Genomic DNA, 13,267 nt, shown 5'->3' on the forward strand with positions numbered 1-13,267 from the left:
AATCTTTAAATGACAATTTCACTAAAAATCACTTTATAAAGCATGCTAATCTATCAACAAATACTCATTTTCCATCATCAAACATTCAAGAACTCAAGCATTCATCAATGGACTTTACAAAATCATCATCAATTCTGAAAATTAAGACACGGGCTAGCTAGAACTCAAAGCAACGATCATAAAAACATAGAAATCATCAAAAACTGAGCTAAAATAAACTTTCAATTAAGCTCCAAAGTGACCGAATGCTTCTAAGCCCTAAAATGGCTATTCTTCAAGCTTCATTCGGCTATGACAAAGATGATAGCCATAATTTCTTTATTTGTTTTATTTATTATATGTTAATTAAACTAATTACTAAGATAACCTTAATTAAAAGTCACCAAATTTCATGATATTAAGCCCATTTATGTCCATTAACATTTCTAATGGTCTAATATCATCATAAGGACTTTTAATTTAATCAACCATAGCACCTAAGCACTTTAAACAAGTAGAATGCAACTTTTGCATTTTACGCTATTTAGTCCTTTAGTCAAATTAACCACTTAAACAACAAAATTAGCTCACAAAATTTTCACACATGTATTGTAATAGCCAGATTTTAGGGCTAGTCTGAATAGTGGTCTCGGGATATTCATGCCATGACGTTTGGGTCATTTGTTTGTGAGCTAGTGTAAGACATGTCTGGGACATGCATCGGCCACATTATGAGAACCAGTGTAAGACCATGTCTGGGACATGGCATCGGCATTGAGATGAGAGCTAGTGTAAGACATGTCTGGGACATGCATCGGCCTCGAGACGTAAGCCAGTGTAAGACATGTCTGGGACATGAATTGGCTACGAGATGATAGTCAATGTAAGACCATGTCTGGGACATGGCATCAACTTGATATATGAGCCAGTGTAAGACCATGTCTGGGACATGGCATCGGCACCTTGCCCACATTTGAGGCTTAATGAATATCTGGTAGTGTTCCAAATGGTTCAACGGTGAACGTTATATTATTAAGCTAATGAGGAAAGTATAACCGTGTGGTGAATGGTACAAGTATCTAATTGGTACATATGAGATATGAGATCAGTATATATAATAGGTGACTTGTATCGATGGTATTAAGTAAGTTACACTTATGCCTACTTTGGTGTTATGAGTATGCTGATTATGGATAAATTGTTGTTGTATACTTATTTATATATAACTTACTAAGCTTTATGCTTACACCTTTTCCTTTCCATTTCCTTACAGTGTCACCTAACTAGCTCAAGGATTCTAGAAATCAGAGATATCGATCACACTATTAGAGGTATTGATCACAATATCAACTGAAGCATTCGGTATAGTTGGATTTATATTTTTGAATATGGCATGTATAGGACTTAGACTTTACTAGTTTGTGTCTTTGAGAGTTGGCCAAATGTGTTGGCTTAGGTTGGAAACCCTTTAATTTGTATTAAGCTTTGAATGATAGTTAATTTCATTTTGAATTTATAAAAGACGTGTTACCATGGTTAAATGAATGTCTATTGTGGCTAAATTAGTTATATGAATTATGCTTGTCCTGGTATCGATTGGTATGTATATGAAACTAGGTATGTAAGGGGGAAACAAGGCTTGGTAAATAGCCTTATATTGTCCATACGGGTAGGCATACGGGCGTGTGTCTAGGGCGTATGTGACACACGGCCCATGGGCGTGTGGCCCAACCATGTGTCCCCTGTACCTAAAAATTTCAAGTCAGTATGTATGGTATTAAACACAAGGGCAGAGACATGGTCGTGTGTTTCAGTCGTGTGGAGGGCACGGCCTAGGACACAGGCATGTGCCTTGGCCGTACGACATCATGAGCATTGTCCATGTTTTTACACACTGATCGCGTTATTTCGTGATAGGTTTTAAATATTTATAATTACTCATTCTTGAACTAACTACTATCAAGATGTAGGCAAGTGTACCTATCGAACAGTAGTATAGTTTTAGCAAGACTGAATTGTCGAACCCAAAAGAACTAAAAGTACTAGTAATGACTGTCTTTTTATTATCTAGCCTAAGAATAATGGGGTTTTGTTTTAATTAACTAATTATCTAAACTAAGAACTCACAGAGAAGAGAAATGGGAATTGCTTTTGGGAAAAATTGATTGACTTAAGACAATACCTAAGGAAAAATCCACCTAGACTTCACTTGTTATTCTGGCTCTGAATCGGACAATTTATTCATTCAACTTGTTCCGTAGAGATCCCTAAGCTATGTTATTATCCCTATTCAAGACTAATAACGTCTAATCCCTAGATTGAATAACCGAGACTTTTCTCTAATTAACACTCTAGGGTTGCATTAACTCGATCTATGGATCCCTTTATTAGGTTTCACCCTAATCCGGCAACATCTTGTCACCCTATGTCTAGGCGCGCAATCAACTCCGCTTTATTATGACAAATGTATTCTTAGAGAGGGTCTATTCCTCCTCTGAATAAGAGCATGTCTTGAATCAGTATCCTGGGATATCAAAACAAGAATTAAGAACACATAATTAAGAACAAGTTAAATATTTATTATACGATTCAGAAAATAATAACAAGATTCGTCTTAGGTTTCATTCCCCTTAGGTATTTAAGGGTTTTAGTTCATAACTACATAAGAAAACATCTCAAAAGAATAAAGAATACAAAACATAAAGAAAACCCAAAACTCCTGAAGGGAAATTGAGGGGAGATCTTCAGTCTTGATGATGAATCCGGCTTTTGAGATGGATCAATCGGCTTCCTTGGAGTAATTCCTTACTCCCTATTCTCTGCCTCCTTTTTTTTCCTCCTCTAGGGTGTATTTATAGGCTTTGGGATGCCTAGAAGCCCTCAAAATTAGCCCTTTCTGAATTAGACTCAACTTGGGTTCGGCAGGGACACGCCCGTGTGCGATTACTTCAGGCTGTGTTCGACCCTGCCAAATTGACACGGCCGTGTGGTCTACCCGTTTGAATCATGGTTCAACTTTGCCAAATTGACACGACCGTGTGGGCTGCTCGTGTAAGGAATTCCAGGTTTCGTACTTTGGGCCCGTTTCTCGTTCCTTTTGCTCTCCTATGCTCTCCTAAGTATAAAACATGAAATTAAAGCATTAGGAGCATCGAATTCACCAATTCTAATGAGAAATCATCCATAAAATGCATTAAACATGGGATAAAAATATGTATAATTTATGGTTTATCAAATACCCCCACAGTTAAGCATTTGCTTGTCCTCAAGCAAAATTCTCAACTCATAATCAAAATAAATTCTTCTCAATTTATAATTTCTATCGATAATATCTCATAATAATCCATAAGTAATCATACATTGAGAATTTAACTTAAAAGAACAAAAAAGTTTCAAACACTCCAAGTTGAGTATTTAATCATACAAACATAGGTGTCTCTCCGCATCTAAGTAATTACCTTTGATTGAAAATATCACGGAGTTTTACATCCTCACTAAAGATTCACTCAAATCACTCGAGGTGTTTAAGGACAATAAATGAAGCACTCAATAGTCAATAATGAAAAGTCATTACAATAGGCTTGCATGAAAATCAAATCTCCACCACAATAATTTAAAATGATACATCAATCAAAAGGTCTTTAGAAGGTTGTAATGAGGCTTGGTTAGGGGTGTGGTCACAAGCTGAAAGAAAGGGTTAGAATCGAGATTGAATTGAAAAATTACCTAACTAGAAAAAGAGTTAATCATTACTTGCGTACAACAGAGCTCCTTTTCAGACTATGGAATTTAACTTTTGAAGCTTACAAACAGAAGATAACTACTAATGTGTATACATGTTTTTTTTTCTTTTTTTTTTAATAACAAGTTAAAATAATATAGACTAACTATTAAGAACAAAACATAGCTAAGCAATCCATTCAACTCAAATCTCGACAAAAATAGAGATTAATTTAAGGGATTTCAACAATAATGGATTAAGGGTTAATATTGAGGTTAATACAAGGAATGGCTTGTTAGGCTCAAGGGGGTTTACTAGGGGTTAATCGTGGAGGTAGGCTTTTCATGGCATGAGTGGGTTAATCCTAAGTGCCTTAATCATTTTGATATATCAAATCAAATGGTGTGGTCTCGACATGCATAATCAAGCAAGTTCTAGAATAACAGTTCAATACTGACACACTCAAAGCAATAATAAAAGTGAGCATGAAAGGATAAATAGATGCTCAAAAGGCTCAAAAATCTCACAAAAATTATGGCTTTTTGATGTTTAGACTTGTGAATTCCAATTCAAGGTAATACCTAGACTTGGGGAAACAACCTATAATTTTAAATTCTTAAAAATCAACTCATCATGCTTGATTCTCTAATGTCTTAAAGTTTAAACAATCAATGCATAAAGGACTATGTTTTAATTCAAGATATATCAATCAAAATCATAACTCAATTAAAATTTATCCTAAATATGATATGAAAGCTTTTCAAAAGAACAAGGTAATCATTCAGGGATTTTTCTGATAATGAAATAAATACCCCCCACACTGAAGATGTACATTGCCCTCAATGTACAAAGATAGATATTAGAGTATATAAAATTAAGATGGGGAGAGAAGTGAAACTTCCTGTCTGATGAATTTCTCGAACTAGAGTTTTGGAGAGTAATCGGTTCGAGAGTGGAAGAGGATACTCCGGCAGTCGTAGAGGTTCATTAGTCCATAAGTCCTGAGCCAAAAGAATATTATATCTAGTGGTAGCTATGGTCGTGGTCGACCAGGACATGGCAGTCGTGGAGAACCTTTCCCGGTGGAGTTTTAGTTCCTATATGATGATGAGCTTAAAAGGTCTATATAACTGTGATAAAATCAGGAACTTTTTAGGGGATATTAGGAAGAATAATTACTCAAAAAGAAATAACCGAAATTAATAATTAAAAATAAAATTCTAAAATCTAACAAAAATAAAAAGTAGTTTCATTAAAAATTAAAAACATAAAATAATAAATAAATATTTCTAAGCATCTTCATCGCTGGATGGTTCGCGAGGTGGGACTGGTGATGAGATGTGGAGGTGCTGACAAATCTACTGTAGAGTAGCATCAATGTTGTCAAATCGTTAAAAACACTGCTACTCAAATTGGGTAAGGCGCTCAGAGATGTCAGCATATGAAGCCGTCGCATGAACTAGACGAGAGGGCGGTGGTGGCTGAGTCGATGGGTCCTCGTGCTGTGAGTGGACAGCATCAGGAATGTCCTCGTAGGCCTCCTCCTCGGTAGATTTGGCGAGACGATACTGGGAAGGGTAGGTTCCTCGGCGCCTCTCGATCATCCTCATGCTAAGCATGCTCGAGATGCCTTGTGGAGACATCTGGCCGATGAGGGTGAGGAATGATTCTTGGGCCGCGGTGTTGAGGAGCCTGAAGTGTCGCGCCAGCCTAGTCACGTAAGGGCCAATGGAGATGACCCCTTTTCGAGGCCGCTCCATCTGGTACTGAATCGCAAAGGTGGTGAAATAGGAAAGGTCGATGACGTGCCCTTGGACATGCACCACAAGAAGTAGACATCATGGGTGTTGACGACGCCAGTGCTCTCTCGCCTCCCTGTAATCGTGTGAGCTAAAATAGCGTGTAAGTACCTCAGGGACGGTGGGAGAACTAATGCCTTGGAGCGGCTAGGATTGTACGAGGCCGTGCTAGGGGCCAAAGTGTGCTAGCACTTCGAGGAAGAGAAATGTATGTGGCGACTGAGAGCATGTAGTTCATTCTCCTCCCTAAACTCCTCCGTATATAGGCCTAGTGCAGCACCAAACTCTGGGACGCTTAGCTGGCGAATTAATCTGCCTAGGTGAAATTGAACCGTGCTAGGATCATCGTACCTTGTCATTACGATCTGAAGATGGAACGTTGAGTATAGTTCCATCGTGAGCTCGAGGTATGTCAGCTCGGTAATCCCAAAGAACAGCTCCCAAGGGTCGATGGTTCGGAGAGCCCGAACCTCGTCAGCCATCTAAACTTGTTCTATGGCAGCCCAGTCAATGCAGCAGCCCGTTGCTAAAGGTAAGGCCCGAAGTATTTGAAACAATTTTTTTGGGGCCCGTTGGGGAATTGGAGGAAAGGGTGACGAATTTTCGCGGTAGGACCCGAGGAAGATGACGCTCCCTTCCTTTTCTTTGAAATGAGGACAGCGGATTTCTTTCCTCGTGAAGATGACATCGTATACCTATAATCTGTAAAGAAGAATAATAGTAAATACATGAATTTGGAAAGCCATGAATTTAAACTACTAATTTTAGCCAAAATATGAACCAAACTCAACCAACAAAATTCTTTTTGATAGCATAATTTCGTGACATCGTAAGGGCATGAGGATGGGCATAATAATGGCATGTGAATGACAAAGGAATGAAGCTTTACTAACAACCTAAATTAACTTAAAATGCATGATAAATAATCTAATAATGCAGGAAATAATGAACATAATATGATAAAAATAACAATTATTTTAAGATTAAACATTAAAAATAAGTAGAATAGAGGTGAAAAGAGTGAACAAATGCTAAGGGAGAGATATTGGGCGTCAAAAATAGAGTGAAAAACGGCGCACAGGCGTGGCAAGGAGGCCGTATGGACTTGCAGCGGCTAGGGTTAGGGTTTTTGAGTGGGGAAGACAATGAATAGTGTAGCCTATTTATAGATTTTGAGACCCACGTCCGTGGGACACGCCTGTGTGCCCCAATTTTAGCCCGTGTGTTTCGCGTTTTTCCTATATTGGCGCATCTAAAATTCGACACACACCAGTGTTCCTCGGGCGTGTTGGTGAACACGGCCGTGTCGCATAGCCGTGTCTAGCTTCGTTAGCTTCTCCCATGCCCGTGTATGCAAGCCCCACGCCCGTGTTAATTTGATAGGTTCGACCACAAGTGTTAGACACGAGCGTGTCCCGCACCCGTGCTGTTTTAATAGGTTCGTCCATGATTCTTCCACACGGACGTGTAACACACCCGTGTTGTTTTGGCAGGCTCGACCAAGGCCATATCGTACGGTCGTGGCATTTTATCGTATCCCGTATTAGGGAAATCTTTTGCCCTATTTTCAGACGGCCTTAAGCACGCCCGTGTACTTGGCCGTGTCTTTGTGGAAACACCTGTATTCAAGATTTCTATTAGTAGGTTAGGAGTTAAATACAAAAATTTAAAGAAATTAATATTGTTAGTGCTCAGGTTACCTCCCGAGAAGCATTTATTTATAGTCTAAGCTCGACTTACCTCTCCATTGAATAATCATGGTGGTTTGAGGAGTTTATTCTCCTCATTCCTGCTATCAATCTCATCAAAATAAGGTTTTAACCGAGTGTTGTTTACCTTAAAAGTGCCGAACTTGGGATGACTCACCTCCACCGTACCGAATGGAAAAATACTGAGTACCGTAAGAAGGATGCCCGCATTTGGTGTGGTAGTGACAATATGGGGATTTGCAGCATCTAATAAGACCTTATCACCAACCTTAAGTTGATTTGGAGAGGTATTAGGCTCGTTTTGGCGTAGTTTTGGTTTGTTGGGTGTTCTTGGTTTATGCATCCGCCATTCATCGAGTTCCTCGATTTGTAATCTCCGATCTTCATGAACAAGTTCTCTACTATTGCTTGAGAATGACTCGTGTGCTTCCTTCAAACTCATTTCTACAAAGTAGGTGGCACCATATTGTTAGTTTTAGTAGAATGGTTTATCACCTTCAATTCCTGATGTGTTGTCAAAATTGCGAGCTTGAAGGGTGATTATTTTGTCTCCCACCCGGAGTGTGAGTTCACCTGTGCCAACATCAATGATGGTTTTAGCAGTTGCTAAAAAGGGCCTTCCTAGAATTAAGGGAGTGTTGCTATCCTCTTCTATGTCTAGAACAATAAAGTTAACGGGAAATATAAATTTATCGATTTTAACTAGCACATCTTCAATAATACCTCTAGGGAATCTTATAGTTTTATCTGCTAATTAAATGCTCATCCTAGTCTATTTGGGTTTCCCGAGACCTAGTTGCTTAAACATTTTGTAAGGCATGACGTTGATAGTAGCCTTTAGATCAGCCAATGCATAACTAACATCTAAACTACCAATTAAGCAAGGAATCGTAAAACTCCCTGGGTCTTTTGGTTTGTTGGGTAGTTTATTTTGGAGAATGGCCAAGCAAACTGCGTTTAGCTCCACATGTGACGCCTCTTCCAACTTTTTCTTATTTGCTAAAAGCTCCTTTAAAAATTTCATTGCGTTTGGCATCTGCAATAACGCTTCAATAAACGGTAAGTTAATATGTAATTTTTTTAAGAGTTTAAGGAATTTACCAAATTGTTCATCTGAGCGGTCTTTCCTTGTCGCGTTGGGGTATGGCACACGAGGTTTATCTTCGATAGTCACTGGTTTGTTTTTATTATAATCTACCTCACTTTGACCTTTGCTTACCATAATTTCTTGCCTTGGTTCTGGTTCAGGCTCAACAACTCCTTCGTCATCTTGGATATTAATTGCGTTGAGTTGTTCCCTTGGTTGGGTTCGGTATTACTTGGCAAACTACCTTGTGGTCGTTCGGAGATTAGTTTGGAAAGTTGGCCTATCTAAGTTTCGAGGCATTAGATCGACACTTGTTGATTTTTAAGTGCTATCTCAGTGTTCTAAAAACGAGTTTCTGACACTGATATAAACTTTGAGAGCATCTCTTTAAGGTTTGGCTTCATTTCCTATTGCTACGGTGGTTGTTGGTAGCCCGGAGGATGTTGTGGTCTTTGATTTCCTTGACCGCCCCATGAGAAATTGGGGTAGTTCCTCCAACCTGCATTATAAGTGTTATTATATGGATTGTTTTGAGGTCGAGGATTATTACCCATGTAATTTAATTGCTCGTTATCTATGTTGTGGGCATAAGGTTGATATTCTTAATTGTTTGTTCTACCTCTACTTGCTTCACACTGCATTATTGGGTTAACCTGTGAAGAATTAAGAAAACCGTCAATCTTTTTATTTAAGAGTTCTACCTGATTAGAGAGCATGGTGACCGAATCAACGTTATAAACGCTGACTATTTTCATTGGCTTTGTCCTCATGACTTGCCACTGATAATTATTCAGTGACATCTCCTCTATAAACTCATAGGCATCTTCTGGAGTTTTATTATTAATGGTTCCGCCCACCGCTGCGTCAACCATTTGCCAAGTCGAAGGATTCAGACCATTGTGAAATGTTTGTACTTGGAGCCAAAGCAGTAACCCATGGTAAGGGCACCTTCTCAAAAGGTCTTTGTATCTCTCCCATGCATCGTAGAGTGTTTCTAAATCCATCTGCACAAAAGAGGAGATATCATTACGTAATTTAGCCGTTTTAGCCGGCTGAAAATATTTTAGTAAAAAATTTTCGGTCACTTGTTCCCAAGTAGTAATTGACCCTCGTGGTAATGGGTTCAACCACTATTTAGCTTTGTTCCTCAATGAAAAGGGAAACAACCGAAGACGAATAGCATCATTAGAAACGCCATTGATTTTGAATGTATCGCATAGTTCTAAAAAGTTGGCTAAATGAGCATTGGGATCCTCATCCTGCAAACCATTAAACTGAACAAATTGTTGTATCATTTGAATAGTGTTAGGTTTTAATTCAAAAGTATTTGCAGCTACAACAGGTCTAACTATGCTCGATTCAGTTCTTATTAAAGAGGGTTTAGCATAATCATACATAGTGCGTGGAGCAGGATTTTGATTAACCGCAATTGCAGGAGGTAGCTGATTGCCTTGGTTTTCAGCCATCTCTTCAGTTGGGGGTTGAGTATCGTCTTCTTACTCATTTTCTGTGTATCATTTCTCTTTGATTTCTACGTACTGTGCGATTGATTTCTTCTTCAAAAAGTAACGGTCCCGGCGGGTTTCTTCTAGTCATAAACTATGAAAACCTGCCAAGAGAATGAAAAAGTAAATTAATTAATAATAATTAAATTAAATTAAATTAAATTAAATTGCAACAAAAATAAATGGCTAAAGTAATAAAAATTGAGCGTTCCTAATATTTTAGTTCCCTGACAACGGCGCCAAAAACTTAATTGCGTTATTTCGTGATAGGTTTTAAATATTTATAATTACTTGTTCTTGAACTAACTATTATCGCGATGTAGGCAAGTGTACCTATCAAATAGTAGTATAGTTTTAGCAAGACCGAATTGTTGAACCCAAAGGAACTAAAAGTACTAGTAATGACTGTCTTTATATTATCTAGCCTAAGAATAATGGGGTTTTGTTTTAATTAACTAATTATCTAAACTAAGAACTCACAGAGAAGAGAAATAGGGAATTGCTTTTGGGAAAAATCGATTGACTTAAGACAATACGTAAGGAAAAATCCACCTAGACTTTACTTGTTATTCTGGCTCCAAAATCGGACGATTTATTCATTCAACTTGCTCCGTAGAGATCCCTAAGTTATGTTATTATCCCTATTCAAGACTAATAACATCTAATCCCTAGATTGAATTATTGAGACTTTTCTCTAATTAACACTCTAGGGTTGCATTAACTCGATCTATGGATTCCCTTATTAGGTTTCACCCTAATCAGGAAAAATCTTGTCACCCTATGTCTAGGCGCGCAATCAACTCCACTTAATTATGAAAAATGTACTCTTAGACAGGGTCTATTCCTCCTCTGAATAAGAGCATGTCTTGAATCAGTATCCTGGGATATCAAAACAAGAATTAAGAACACATAATTAAGAATAAGTTAAATATTTATCATACGATTCAGAAAATAATAACAAGATTCATCTTAGGTTTCATTCCCCTTAGGTATTTAGGGGTTTTAGTTCATAACTACATAAGAAAACATCTCAGAAGAATAAAGAATACAAAACATAAAGAAAACCCAAAACTCCTGAAGGGAAATTGAGGAGAGATCTTCAGTCTTAATGATGAATCCGGCTTCTAAGATGGATCAATCGGCTTCCTTGGAGTAATTACTTACTCCCTATTCTCCGCCTCCTTTTTCTTCCTCCTCTAGGGTGTATTTATAGGCTTTGGGATGCCTAGAAGCCCTCAAAATTAGCCTTTTTCGAATTGGACTCAACTTGGGCTCGGTAGGGAGACGCCCGTGTGCGATTACTTCAGGCCATATTCGATCCTGCCAAATTGACACGGCCGTGTGGTCTACCCGTGTGAATCGTGGTTCGATTCTGTCAAATTGACAAGACCGTGTGGGCTGCCCGTGTGAGGAATTCCAGGCCGTATTGAGTTCGTACTTTGGTCAATTTTCTCTATTTTTGGCCCGTTTCTCGTTCCTTTCGCCCTCCTATGCTCTCCTAAGTATAAATCATGAAATTAAAGCATTAGGAGCACCGAATTAACCAATTCTAATGATAAATCATCCATAAAATGCATGAAACATGGGGTAAAAATATGTATAATTTACGGTTTATCACACACGGGTTAGGACACGGGCGTGTCATGGCCATGTGAGGGACACGGGCCAATGACATGGGCATGTGTCCAATCGTGTGAAAACCCCTGTAGGTTTAAATTTGAAATTAATTCTACACGGGTGTAGAACACGGGCGTGTCCCAAAGTGCTTAGGTCGTGTGAGTCACACAGGCCATTAGCACGACCATGTCAAAATGGTCACACAGGCCTGTTACCCTTCCACATGGGCGTGTGTCCCTGTGTTAAGTGACATTTTTCTATAGTTGGAAAAAGGGTCCAAAATGGTTCTGAATGACTTACGATGTGTGTTTGGGCCTCATAAGCCCATACTCAGGATGTGATGATAAGTTTTAAAATTGAACAGAGTTTCAGTAACTCGAAAGGAATGAAAGCTTGAGTTTAAAGTTGGGTAATGCCTCGTATTCCGTCACGGTAAGGGATACGGGTATGGGGTGTTACATATATATTCACATGCTATAAACATCAAAAATAATATTAAAATAATTTTATGACCTCGAATTTGTAGTTCCAAAATCACTATTCCGATTTAGCTAAAACCGGGTTGTTACAAATTTTCTTCAACAATCGCTTGATGTTGTGACAAATCCGAGATCGCAATGGATTATAAGAAAGTTTGGGAGCCATTCTTGCCAAAGGGAATACCTAAAACAAGTAGCAAACGTATGGTTTTATTTCGTTCGATATAGTTTTATGCCTATCTCACATAATTCCACCATCTCGATGGAACAGATGCTTTTGTTATATACAATTTTGACAGAAAAGTCCATTAATGTTGGGAAAATTATTCTCAAGGAGATTCATGATTGTGCTAAAAATAAGACAGAAAGTGCTATTTTTCATCATTAATCACTTCACTTTGCTTAAGGGCCCATGTTAAAACACAAGCAAATCTGAAGGGGCAATATGTTCAAAGGTGCATTACAAATCATGAGCTTGAAAAGTTAGTAGAGAAGGTGCATGAACTAAATCAAGGCAAGCAAGAAGAGCCAACTGAGCCAGATACCGAGGAGTCAACAAATGAAACTGAAACTGAAGCTAATTTAGTTACAAACACTAAAGAAGAAGAAGAATCTGATAAGGAACCAAACAGTCCTAAACCAGTTGAAGGATCTGCAACCCTTGAACTAAAGGTTGAGCTAGAAAAAGAAACAGTCAAGCTAAGTGTTGAACCTGAATCTACAACTCCAACGCTGACTTCTACAAGTGCATCAAAGAAATCAAAGCTCTCAATTATGATGGATATGTGCAAGTTCATGCACAATCAACAACAAACTTACTGGAAATATGCAAAAATTAGAGATGACTCAATTTGAAATACTTTTAAGAATATCTCTAATACTTTTGTTCTTGAGTTCCCAAATGCTATCTTTGAGACATGGACGGGAGATATTGACTATGCAAGCAGAGATGGAGCTGAAAAAGACAACGGGAATGAGTCAGAAAAATAAAATGGGGGATTCTTGTCTTGTTATTTATTTAATTATTTTTAGGTCCTTAGGAATTTATTTATTTTGTAATTAGGATTTAATTTCTACAGAATAAAACATAACAAGCATGAGTAAACTTAACACTTCTTTAGAAAGAAAAAGACTAAGTGATGTGGTAATAGGAATGAACATGTTTAGGATTGGGTTATTAGGAAAGACTTGGTATTTCAGCAGTCTTAATGACTCACGTCTCTTTCTTTACAACCTTACCTGGTGCTCAGTTTTCATTCATTACTTTGTTCTTACAATGAGGAAATTGCTTCTTTTTAAAGAGGGGTAAGGCAAATAAATTGCTTAAATTTTTTAATTTTTCAAGTATGTTTCAATCATTTCTTTCATAAG

At 38.0% G+C, this 13,267-nt stretch overlaps 1 non-coding gene across 1 annotated transcript; it reads left to right on the forward strand.

Annotated features, from left to right (window-relative positions):
- Positions 1-9,225: 9,225 nt before the first annotated feature.
- Positions 9,226-9,332, forward strand: LOC128290799 (small nucleolar RNA R71). Its single transcript, XR_008280585.1, has one exon. It is a non-coding gene; the product is annotated as a small nucleolar RNA R71 (small nucleolar RNA).
- Positions 9,333-13,267: the final 3,935 nt, after the last annotated feature.

This window comes from Gossypium arboreum, chromosome 3 (assembly GCF_025698485.1).
Source record: "Gossypium arboreum isolate Shixiya-1 chromosome 3, ASM2569848v2, whole genome shotgun sequence".
NCBI classification, from domain to species: Eukaryota; Viridiplantae; Streptophyta; class Magnoliopsida; order Malvales; family Malvaceae; genus Gossypium; species Gossypium arboreum.